Genomic DNA, 12,438 nt, shown 5'->3' with positions numbered 1-12,438 from the left:
TTACATAAAATGGAAATCCCGTGAGGCTATCAGAAGATTTTTCAGCAGGAACTTTGCAGGCCAGAAGGGACCATAGGTGAGAGTATGAAAATTCGGAAACACAAAGGCAGGAAAAGTAAGTACTTCTGCAAACGATCAGTCAAGGGACTCACAAAATAAAAGGATGTAAAATATGATGCCACACACCTAAAATATGGGTGGGGGAGAGGAGCCTTTAAAGAATGAATTTAGGGCGCCTGGGTGGCTCAGATGGTTAAGCGTCTGCCTTCGGCTCAGGTCATGATCCCAGGGTCCTGGGATCGAGTCCCGCATCGGGCTCCCTGCTCCTTGGGAGCCTGCTTCTCCCTCTGCTTCTCTCTCTCTCTCTCCCCCTCTGTCTCTCATGAATAAATAAATAAAATCTTAAAAAAAAAAAAAGAATGAATTTAAACTTAAGCAACCATCAACTTAATATAGACTGCTATATACAGAAGATGTCATATAAAAGCCTAAAGGTAACCACAAATCAAAACCCACTAATAGATATGCAAAGAATAAAGAAACAGGAATCCAAGTACATCACTAAAGAAAACCAGCAAACCATGAAAGAAGAGAAGAAAAGATGAGAAAAAAATGACAAAAACTATCATAAAACAAATAACAAAATGGCAATAAAAACATTTCTATCAATAATTACTTTGAATGTGAATGGACTAAATGCTCCAATCAAAAGACATAGGGTGACAGAATAGGTAAAAAAAAAAAAACAAGACCCATGTTTTTCTTTTTTTTTAAAGATTTTATTTATTTATTTGACAGAGAGAGACAGCGAGAGAGGGAACACAAGCAGGGGGAGTGGGAGAGGGAGAAGCAGGCTTCCTGCTGAGCAGAGAGCCCAACATGGGGCTTGATTCCAGGACCGCGGGATCATGACCTGAGCCAAAGGCAGATGCTTAACCGACTGAGCCACCTAGGTGCCCCAAACAAGACCCATCTAAATGCTGCCTACAAGAGACTCATTTCAGACGTACAGACACCTGCAGATTGAAAGTGAGGGGATAGAGAAACATTTATTATGCAAATGGATGTTAAAAGAAAGCCAGGGTAGCAATACTTACATTGGACAAAATAGACCTTAAAACAAAGACTGTTACAAGAGACAAAGAAGGACACTATATAAATATATAAAGGGGACAATCCAACAAGAGGATATACCAACTGTAAATATTTATGCATCCAAATACATAAAAGAGTTAATAACAAAGAAAGGAAATAATTGATAATAATACAGTAATAGTGGAAACTTTAACACCCCACTTACATCACTGGACAGATAATCCAAAGAGAAAATTAACAAGGAAACAGTAGCTTTGAAAGACACACTGGACCAAGTGGACTTAACAGATATATATTTAGAACATTCCATCCTAAAACAGCAGAATACACATTCTTTTCAAGTGCACATGGAACACTCTCCAGAATACATATTAGGTCACAAAACATATCTCAACAAACTTCAAAAGATCGACGTCATACCATGCATCTTTTCTTATCACAATGCTATGAAACTAGAAGTCAACCACAAGAAAAAAATCTGAAAAGACCACAAATACATGGAGGTTAAATAGCATGCTACTAAATAATGAATGGGTCAACCAAGAAACCAAAGAAATAAAAAAGTACACAGAAACAAATGAAAATGAAAATATAATGGTTCAAAACCTTTGGGACATTGCAAAAGCAGTTCTAAGAGGGAATTTTATAGCAATACAGGCCTACCTCAAGAAGCAAGAAAAATCTCAAATAAACAACCTACCCTTATACTTAAAGGAGGTAGAAAAAGAACAACAAACAGAACCCCAAAATGGCAGAAGGAAAGAAATAATGAAGACTACAGCAGAAATAAATGATATAAAAACTAAAAAAAAAATAAAGCAGATCTATGAAACCAGGAGCTGGTTCTTTAAAGAGATTAACAAAATTGATCTAGCTGACACATTAAAAAAAAGAGAAAGAGAGAAAGGACTCAAACAAAATCACAAATGAAAGAGGAGAAATAACAACCAACACCACAGAAATACAAACAATTAGAACATTATGAAAAACTATATGCCAACAAATTAGACAACCTAAAAGAAATAGTTAAATTCCTAGAAATATATAGCCTACCGAAACTGAAGCAGGAAGAAATAGGAAATTTGAATAGACCGATTACCAGCAAGGAGATTGAATCAATAATCAAAAAACTCCCAAATGGGCTATATGGCTTCACAGGCAAATTCTACTAAACAATTAAAGAAGAGTTAATACCTATTCTCAAACTATTCCAAAAAATACAAGATGAAGGAAAACTTCCAAATTCATTCTATGAGGTGAGTATCACCCTGATACCAAAACCAGATAAAGACACTACAAAAAAGATAACTATAGGCAAATACCTTTGATGAACATAGATGCAAAAATCCACAACAAAATACTAGCAAGCTGAATCCAACAACACATTAAAAAAATCATTCACCACGATCAAGTGGGATTTATTCCTGGGATGCAAGTGTGGTTTATTATTCACAAACCAATCAACATGGTATATCACATCAGTAAGCAAAAGAATAAAAACCATATGATCATTTCTTTTTTTTTTAAGATTTTATTTATTTATTTGACAGAGAGAGACATAGCGAGAGAGGGAACACAAGCAGGGGGCGTGGGAGGAGAAGCAGGCTTCCCGCGGAGCAGGCAGCCCGAAGCAGGGCTCGATCCCAGGACCCTGTGATCATGACCTGAGCCAAAGGCAGACGCTTAACGACTGAGCCACCCAGGCGCCCCATGATCATTTCAATAGATGCAGAAAAAGCATTTGACAAAGTACAATTTCCATTTAATAAAAGCCCTCAACAAAGTAGGTTTAGAGGGAACATACCTCAACATAATAAAGGTCATATATGAAAAACCCACAGTCAACATCATACTCAATGGTGAAAAACTGAGAGCTTTTCCCCTAAGGACAGGAACAAGACAACGATGTCCATTCTCACCACCTTTATTCAACATATTACTGGAAGTCCTAGCCACAGCAATTAGACAACATAAAGAAATAAAAGCCATCTAAATTGGCAAGGAAGAAGTAAAACTTTCACTATTTGCAGATGACATGATAGTCTATATAAAAAACCCTAAAGACTCCACCAAAAAACTACTGGAACTGATAAATGAATTCAGTAAAGTCACAGGATACAAAATCAATGTGCAGGAATCTGTTTCATTTCTATACACTAATAATGAGGCAGCAGAAAGAGAAATTAAGAAAACAATCCCATTTACGATTGCACCAGAAATAATAAAGTATCTAGGAATAAACCTAACTAAAGAGGCAAAAAACCTGTACTCTGAAAACTATAAAACCCTGATGAAAGAAACTGAAGACAACACAAAGAAATGGAAAGACATTCCATGCTCAAGGACTGGAAGAACAAATTTTGTTAAAATGTCTACACTACCCAAAGCAATCTACAGATTTAATGCAATCCCTATCAAAATACCAGAGCATCTTTCACAGCACTAGAACAAACAATCCTAAAATTTGTATGGAACCACAAAAGATCTCGAATAGTCAAAGCAATTGTGAAAAGGAAAAACAAAGCTGGAGGCATCACAATTCCAGGCTTCAAGTTATATTACAAAGCTGTAGTATGGTACTGGCACATAGACATATAGATAAATAGAACAGAAAGTCCAGAAATAAACCCACAATTATATGGTCCATTACACTCCCACAAAGCAGGAAAGGATATGCAATGAGAAAAAGTCTCTTGAACAAGTGGTATTGGGAAAACTGGAGAGCTACATGCAAAAGAATGAAACTAGACCACTTTCTTACACCACACAGAGAAATCAACTCAAAATGAATTGAGGACCTAAATGTGAGACCTAAAACCATAAAATTCCTAGAAAATAGCACAGGCAGTAATGTCTCTGACATTGGCCATTGAAATATTTTTCTGATATGTCTCCTGAGGCAGGGTACATGAAAGCAAAAATAAACTATTGGGACTATATCAAAATAAAAAGTTTCTGCACAGGGAAGGAAACAAGATATTTGTTTGGGAGAAGATATTTGCAAATGACATATCTAATAAAGGGTTAGTATCCAAAATATATAAAGAAGTGATACAATTCAATACCCCAAAAAACAAATAATCCAATAAAAAAATGGACAGAAAACATGAACAGACATTTCTCCAAAGAAGACATCCAGATGGTCAACAGACATATGAAAAGATGCTCAACAATCACTCATCATTAGGGAAAGGCAAATTAAAACAACAATGAGATATCACTTCACACCTGTCATATGGTTAAAATAAAAAACTCAAGAAACAAGTGTTGGCGAGGATGTGGAGAAAAAGAACCCTCATGTGTGCTATTAGTGGGAATGCAAATTGATGCAGCCACTATGGAAAACAGTATGAAGGTTCCTCAAAAAGTTAAAAATAGAACTACCCTACAGTCCAGTAATCACACTACTGGGTATTTACCCAAAAAATACAAAAACACTAATTCAAAGGGATATATGCACTCTGATGTTTATAGCAGCATTATTTACAATAGCCAAATTATGAAAACAATTAAATGTCCATTGATAGATGAATGGGTAAAGAAGTAGTGGTATATATATAATGCAATATTATTCAGCCATAAGAAAGAATGAAATCTTGCCATTTACAATGACATGGATAGAGCTAGAGAGCATGTTAAGCGAAATAAGTCAGTCAGAGAAAGACAAATACCATATGATTTCACCCATATGTGGAATTTAAGAAACTAAACAATCAAGCAAAGGGTAAAAAAAGAGAGGGGAGAAACCAAGAAACAGACTCTTAACTATAGAGAACAAATGGATGGTTACCAGGGGGTAAATGCATGAGGGAGTGGGTGAAATAGGAAATGGGAATTAAGGAGTTGCCTGTGTTGTGTTGAACACTGGGTGTATGGGATTGTTGAATCACTGTATTGTATACCTAAAACTAATATAACACTGTATATTAACTATTTTGGAATTAAAATAAAGTTAAAAAAAAGAAAATAATCTGTTTGGTGTTAATCTGACAATACAGGAATCTAGTCACCCGTCAACTAGTCTTCTAATGCTATTAACAAATAATTTTACTCATCATCATCAAGCAGTCATATGTTGCCTGGTCTATAAAATGGGCTTAGATAAGATCATCTTAAAGATCACTTTAAGCTTGAATGTTATTTTATTCTCTTAGTCTAAAATGTTGACTTTATTTGAATCAAGCCATACTCTTTTTCCAGTTTTATTGAGAAATAATTGACATACATAGACTGCTGTGTAAGTTTAAGGTATAAAGCATGATGGTTTGATTTACATATATTGTGAAATGATTAACATCCATCATCTCATATAGATACAATAAAAAGAAAAGTTAAAAAAAAAACTGATGATGAGACCTCTTAGGATTAACCCTCCTAACTTCCCTCTATATCATAGAGCAGTGTGAACTAGTCATCATATTGTATATTACATCCCTAGTACTGATTTTTGTCCTATAACTGGATGTCTGTGCCTTTTGACCCCCTTCTTCCAATCCCCCCAACCACAAATTTGTCTCTTTGTCTAATTTTTTTTGTTTTGATTCTACATATAAATGAGATCATACACTATCTGTCTTCTTCTGACATTTTACTCAGCATACTGCCTTCAATGCCACCCATGTTGCAGCAAATGGAAGAATTTTTCTCATTTTTTTATCACTGAATAGTATTCCATTGTATATATATACCACAGCTTCTTTATCTATTCATTTATCAGTGGACACTTAGGTTGTTTCCATGTTTTGGTTATTATAAATAATGCTGCTATAAACATCAGGGTGCAGAAAAAGCATTTCCAGTTACTGTTTTCATTTCCTTTGAATATATTCCCAGAAGTGGTATTTATGGATCATTTAGCAGTTCTATTTTTAAATTTTTGAGGCACTTCCATACTGTTTTCTATACTGGCTATACCAGTTTACAATCCCAACAAAAGTGCACAAGGGTTCTCTTTTTTCCACATCCATGCCAGCATTTGTTATCACTTGTTTTTTGATGATGGCCATTCCAACAGTAAAGCCATATCTTCTTTTCTTCTGCAGTAATAAAACAAGACTGTTACTTCAAATGACTATTCAGACCACTTCAAATGACCTCTCAGTCAGAGAGTTTCATATTTTAAGGTCATGGCACTAAACACTTGTGGCACCACATCCAATCTCTGGAAAAATGTGAAAAGCTGCCTCTTTGGAATGTCAGCATTATGACCGATAGAGATTTTGTCAGGATTTTCCTGGAGCCTTACGAATGTTTTGAAGGAAGAAGAATGGAGAAGACTATGGAGAGATAAAATAGCTGTTCTAAGAATCTAGAGGCCCAGACCTAGAACAAAGAAAACAGCCCTAGTCTTTGCAGAATTAAGAGCAATGGATGGAATTTAAGGGCAGACAGATACCAGGTCAATGTAAAGCTCTCTCTAAAATCCAAGCTGTCCAGATTGAAGCAGGCTGCTGCCTGTGAGTCAGACAGCTTCCATGCCTGGAAGGGTCCCAACAGAGGCAAGTGAGCCATCATTTGGAAATACTGTGAACAAGATTCTTACAGTTAGTCAAAAGTGGGACTAAATATCTAATCCTCTTTCCATACGAAGAGACCTGGGAATCATCTTTGTCGTCTTCTTCCACATTATTGAGCTCTGTCATTTCAGTTCCTCGACATCTCTCATATTTCCATTTTTAGCTCTGCTACCACTGGGGCTAAAATCTCCTACTAAACCTTTACATGAACTCCATGCTCAAGGCAAACTTTACTAGAGTCAGTGCTCATGCTTCCCTCTTGGTTGTGAATTCCATTATTTCTCATCACTCTGCTCAAAATCTCTTCCCCAAGGGAGCCCTTTCTGCCCCAACCTAGAAGAGTCCTTGACTACCTCCGTTTAACAAAACAGTAGTTTACACATACTGCCATTATGCACTTATCATTCTATATTACAATTTTAGGTTTACACATCTGGATCCCCTACTAAATGATAACCTCCACCAGGGCAAAGATCATGCCTTATCTTTGTATTACCAGCACTTGAAAGAGTATTTCCCATAGAAGTTGCTCAACAAATATTTAGTGAGTAAATAAATCAATGAATTAATCACTGGGATTCCATATTTCTGTTAAAAGTTCTTATACTCATATGACACCTTTAAGAATGAAAATGGAATGTTTGGTAACTAAGGCTAGTATTTTTATATCTGAAGTAGTACCTCTCAACTTTAAATTTTTTATGTTCCTCATCTTTTTCCTCTGAAGGAGTGAATTTTGCTACAAATGACTAAAGGGAAGCATTGACTACAACAGTGAAGAGAAAAGTGAAAAGTTATTGCCATGAGCTTTCGGCTCTGACAACACCCCACCTGAAGGGTTAATTAACATTGATGGGGAAGAGGAGAAATCAGGAGGTATAAAGGAAGAAAGGAAAAGGAAAGGAAAGGAAGAAAATGAAAGGAAAGGAAGAAAAAAGGGAAAGCAGTAAGAACATAACATGGGCAGGAAAATGTAAATATCAGAGGACAGTGAATGAACCACAGTTTTGGATTATATATATCAGTGCCATTTGTGACACTCCAATTATAAAGTGATGCTTGGAAGATCCTGGAAATTCTCAATCTGTGGTCAAGAATAAAGCAGAAAGGGGTACAACACTGTTCCTGGGAAGGTTTATGAAGGCAAATGAAGATAAGCCTAGAGATGTGTGCTAAAGAAAAATGTTCAAAGGGCGCCTGGGTGGCTTAGTTGGTTAAGTGTCTGCCTTCAGCTCAGGTCATGATCCCACGGTTCTGGGACGGAGCCCGGCATTGGGATCCCTGCTCAGTGGGTAGTCAGTTTCTCCCTCTCCCTCTCCCTGATGCTCCCCCTGCTTGTGCTCTCTCTGTCAAATAAATAAATAAATAAAATCTTAAAAAAAAAAAAAAGAAGGATGTTCAAACTCCTGAGGTGAAGGCTTTCTTCCCTGTGGCATAAGCAGAGTCCCTTTCTCCCTGTACCACGAGAGGTGATTGTTGGCTCTCTTGGCTAGGACCAGCCTGAGGGAAATTTGGGAAGTAAACAAAATTTAACATCCATTCCCCTTTTACAGCGACTCCTTCCTTTTTTTACCCCCTGCCATTATCTCCAGTTTTCTCTAATTTCCCGCATTACCTCTTAATTTCACGTGCTTACCCAGCCCTCTCTCCCATCTGTGACACTCCATCAGGGCATCCCAGTTATTCCATTCTCTGGGTTTATTCTCCCTTAACTCTCCATGGTGGCCATGGCACCATGTCCATTCTCTCTGGCAAAACCACGTGACCAGTCTGAGCTAAATTGTTAATGACTGACAATTGACTTTGATTCCCAATGTGTTACTCTTCCCACACATGCATTCTGCTAGAGATTTTTAATGGTTTAATGAAAAGGTAGAGTAAATATTAAATACTAAATAAAGGAAACCATTTAAAACGCTAGCCCACACTATGCCTTAGAATGAAGGTCTCATCCTTAAGGATCTTAAGATCCTTAAGAAATAGATTTCATATTTCATTGAAATAAACAGGACACACAGTACTTCAGACTTTCATTTCATGCTAGTGATTATTGATAGCAGCTGTTGTTAATAAGGGAAGAGTATATTTGTCAAAGCAGCTAATCATCTTGTCCTTAAAAAAAAAAAAAAAAACAGAATGTAACAGGAATTTGGAAATCTGCCCAGTATGCTTTTTGAGAAATGGATGGCAATGGTTGACATCTCATTTTTGTGCCTCTTCCTGACACTCCCACACAGGGGCACACCCTGCCCATTCTTCGGGTGAATCTGAAGATACTGTTGTCTAATACTTTAATGACACAGAAATGTGTTGTCTCCAAACTACACTGAAGGAGAATCAAATGAGGCAACCATAAATTATTAACAGCTGCTCTTATCAACCTGTTCTTCAAGAATACCGGTTGCTTTTATTTGTGCCTAAAAATTCTTTCCTCTGTGTTAAGAGCAAAAAAAAAAAAGGAAAGAAAGAGGAAGAGAGGAAGAAAAGAAGGGAGGAAATGAGGGAAAGAATGCCCCAGCTCTTTACTGATGAACAGTTCTGTATCTTTGAGATGTCAACATTTAAAAAAAAAGATTGTATGTATTTATTTGAGAGAGAGAGAGTGAGTCAGAGAGAAAGCACACAAGCAGGGGCAGAGGGAGAAGGAGAAGCAGATTCCTCTGCTGAGCAGGAAGCCCAACTCTGGGGCTCCAGCCTAGGACCCTGGGATCATGACCTGAACTGAATGAAGGCAGATGCTTAATCGACTGAGACACCCAGGCGCCCGAGATGTCAACATTTTGAAATGAAAGCTTCTTGGAATATTTATTTTTCTTCCCAGGATTTAGCTAACAATGGCCTTGATTAGCAGTACTTGCTTACTTCATTTCCCATATATTTTTCAATAATTATGTACATATTTCCATGTTTCATTTTATCCTTTTGGGTGGCTCTGTGTTGGACAACTGAAATAACTATTTCAGGCATTTGTTTTTCCTCTCTAAAGAAGGGTATCTCCGATTTTCTTTTGCCTTTGCCTACATTCTTTTGACATAAAAAAAAACAACATACATGATAATGAGCTTTGGGGGGATGAATCTCAGAAATGGCCTAAGATTCAGGGATAAGCATGCTATGGCCCACAAACCAAATTAGCTGGCTGCCTATCTTACAAATAGTTTTATTGGAATGTAATCATGCCCATTCACTTATAGATCATCTATGGTGGCTTCCTTGCTATAATGACAAAGTTGACAGAAACTTTATGGCTCTAAAATTTTTATTATCTGGCCCTTTACATCATAAAAGATTTGTTGACCACTAAGCCTTAGTTCACTGTTACCAAAGGTTTGGTTCACAGACTGCAACTAGAAACCAAATATGTCATTATGCACACTATTGAATTTAGCTGATGTCCTTTTTGCAGTAAGACTTTCTTAATGAAGGAAGTAGTGTATAGATTTACATTCTGGTGCAATTCTCTTTCTGTAGATGAGCATAGTTAGTGGCAGTGGCTTAGGGGACTCTATAAAACTTTAACTTACTTTGAGGAAGTATTTACTTTGTAACATTTTTTAACTGTGTGGCTCATAGAGATATGCATAACTACCAGTTAGTTTTGCTGTTTAATAAAATACCCCAAAACTTTGTGACTTAAATTGCAGTTTGGCAATTTGGACAGGGCTCAGCTTCGTGGTTCTGGCCTTGACCAGGCTCAGCTGATAGTGCAGCTGGGCTTGCTCATGTGTCTGTGGACGGCTGGTGGGTTAGCTGGGGTTGGCTGGTCTAAGATGATTCAATAGAAAAGCCTTCTGCTCCACATGGTCTCTCAGGATGCTCAGGCTATGCTGGACAAGAGTCTCAAGGGCAGAAAAGAAGAAGCTGGCCTCCCAGCTTCTTGAGGCCAGGTTCGAAACTCACAAAATATCACTTCCATCACATTCTTGTCTAAAGCAAATTATAAGAGCTGCCCACCTGATCTCTGGGTGGGGAAACAGACTCCATCTCTTGATGTAGGAGCCGCAAAGTACTAAAGCCATTTTTGTGATCAACTACAAGGAGGGAGGAGAAAGAAGATTACTGCTCCTCTTCACCCCCTTCTTACATTTTTCCAAATTTTGACCAAATTTCACTATTCTTGTGACCATTATAATATTGCTTAGTTGGCCTGATCCAACTTCAGAATTGTATGTGACCTTTTTGAAAGACTCTTACATCCAAAACCATCTATATGAGTTATAATAAGAGCAACAGAAACAGAGCTGAGGTCTTGTTAGGCTTTCTAGTATTTGAGATCATAGCATTATAAACTTCATACAAAATATTTCCATAGTTTGTATCACCTTTAGCAGATTGGCAGTGCTTATTGCTCTGTATAGCCCCCAGTGTAGTCTCTCCTACATTCTACATTATGGAAGCACCAAACTTAAATAATGTGAACAGCAAATGATAGATAATTAATAATATGTCTTAGGTAGTTCTGTGAGTTTCCTCCTATCACATAAGTGTACGTGACTGTTTGGAGTATTTGTTTTATGGTAATACATGTGTAGATTTGTCAGTATTTTCACAAATATCTGAGAGGGAAGAACAGATGAGGGTTGGACACTGTATAACTTAGCATTTCTCACTTTTTACATACTTGGAAATTTCTCTTAAGGTCGGTGTGTTTCTTCAGGGAAATATGTTACATGGACTATTTCTGGGGGATATATTTCATTCCATATTACTTTTTTTTTAAATACTTTATTTATTTATTTGACACAGAGAGAGAGAGAGAGAGGCAGCAAGAGAGGGAGCACAAGCGAGGGGAATGGGAGAGGGAGAAGCAGGCTTCCCATGGAGCAGGGAGCCCGATGCGGGGCTCGATCCCAGGATCCTGGGATCATGACCTGAGCCGAAGGCAGACGCTTAACAACTGAGCCACCCAGGCGCCCCTCATTCCGTATTACTCTTAAGATGATCTGAAATGTTAGGTGCCTTTGCCACAAAATTTCAAAAGAAAGACAACAGAAATACTAGGTAACGTATGTATCAATTATTAATTAAATACATATAGCAGGAAGTCCGATTTTTACCAGCTTCTGCTTCCCAAGTATTCCTGAAAGATCCCAGGAAGGGCTTTCTTGTCTCACAAATACACTCTGACTTGCCACCCAGGCCCATTGCTGGACTGCTGCTCTGTTCTTCTGCAAGCCAAAGTTCATTACTGTCAGCCACTGAAACCTCCTCTTGTACCACTTCACCACCACAGAGATCCCAGGCCCTTCATTCAAATCTCCACAGTGCTAAGACCAAGCTATAATCCGTGACAAGACTTGCCTGATGGGTTGGTTAGTAATAGAAAGAACTTCCATAACAGCTTAAAACCGTATGCCAGATGTAGTCATCCTCAGAGTCCATAAGAGTGAACTGGACATCTCTCACTTTGGTCCCTGGCTTGCCTACATGTTGTAGGGTTGGCTTACTCCCCACACTGAGATTTTTCTTGAGGATGTTTTTCTTTTCCAGAGCTGAGGCCCTAATGCCCAAGACCAAGAGAAAGCAAACGCTTTCTCCTTGTCCTTTTCCTACTCCAGGATTCCTTTTCCAGGGATAAGACATCCAGGAGACAGGACATAAGCTACAAAGGGCAGGGATTTTTTAGTCTATTTCATTACTGATATATATATATATCAATGTTTGAAACAGTGCTTCGGCATTGTAGACCTTCAATAATAATTAGAGGATTACACAAATGGCTTTCATTAAAATTAATCAAGACTCAATAATGGGCATTTCCAGAGTTCAGTTATTTCAGAACAACACCAGAAAAGCCTGGTCTAATTTGGGAATTTACAAGGCCAGC

The 12,438-nt window shown here is 37.7% G+C and overlaps 1 protein-coding gene across 3 annotated transcripts in view; it reads right to left on the bottom strand.

Moving 5' to 3' along the window:
• STAT1 (signal transducer and activator of transcription 1) overlaps positions 1-12,438 on the bottom strand; it is a 293,833-nt gene that overhangs the window by 125,015 nt on the left and 156,380 nt on the right. The gene's annotated exons all lie outside the window — the stretch shown is intronic.

The sequence above is a fragment of the Eumetopias jubatus genome, unplaced genomic scaffold (assembly GCF_037043125.1).
Source record: "Eumetopias jubatus isolate StellerSeaLion01/CBP00866 unplaced genomic scaffold, mEumJub1_p1.0 scaffold_3, whole genome shotgun sequence".
NCBI lineage: Eukaryota > Metazoa > Chordata > Mammalia > Carnivora > Otariidae > Eumetopias > Eumetopias jubatus.
This window is presented reverse-complemented; position numbering and strand designations above follow the sequence as displayed.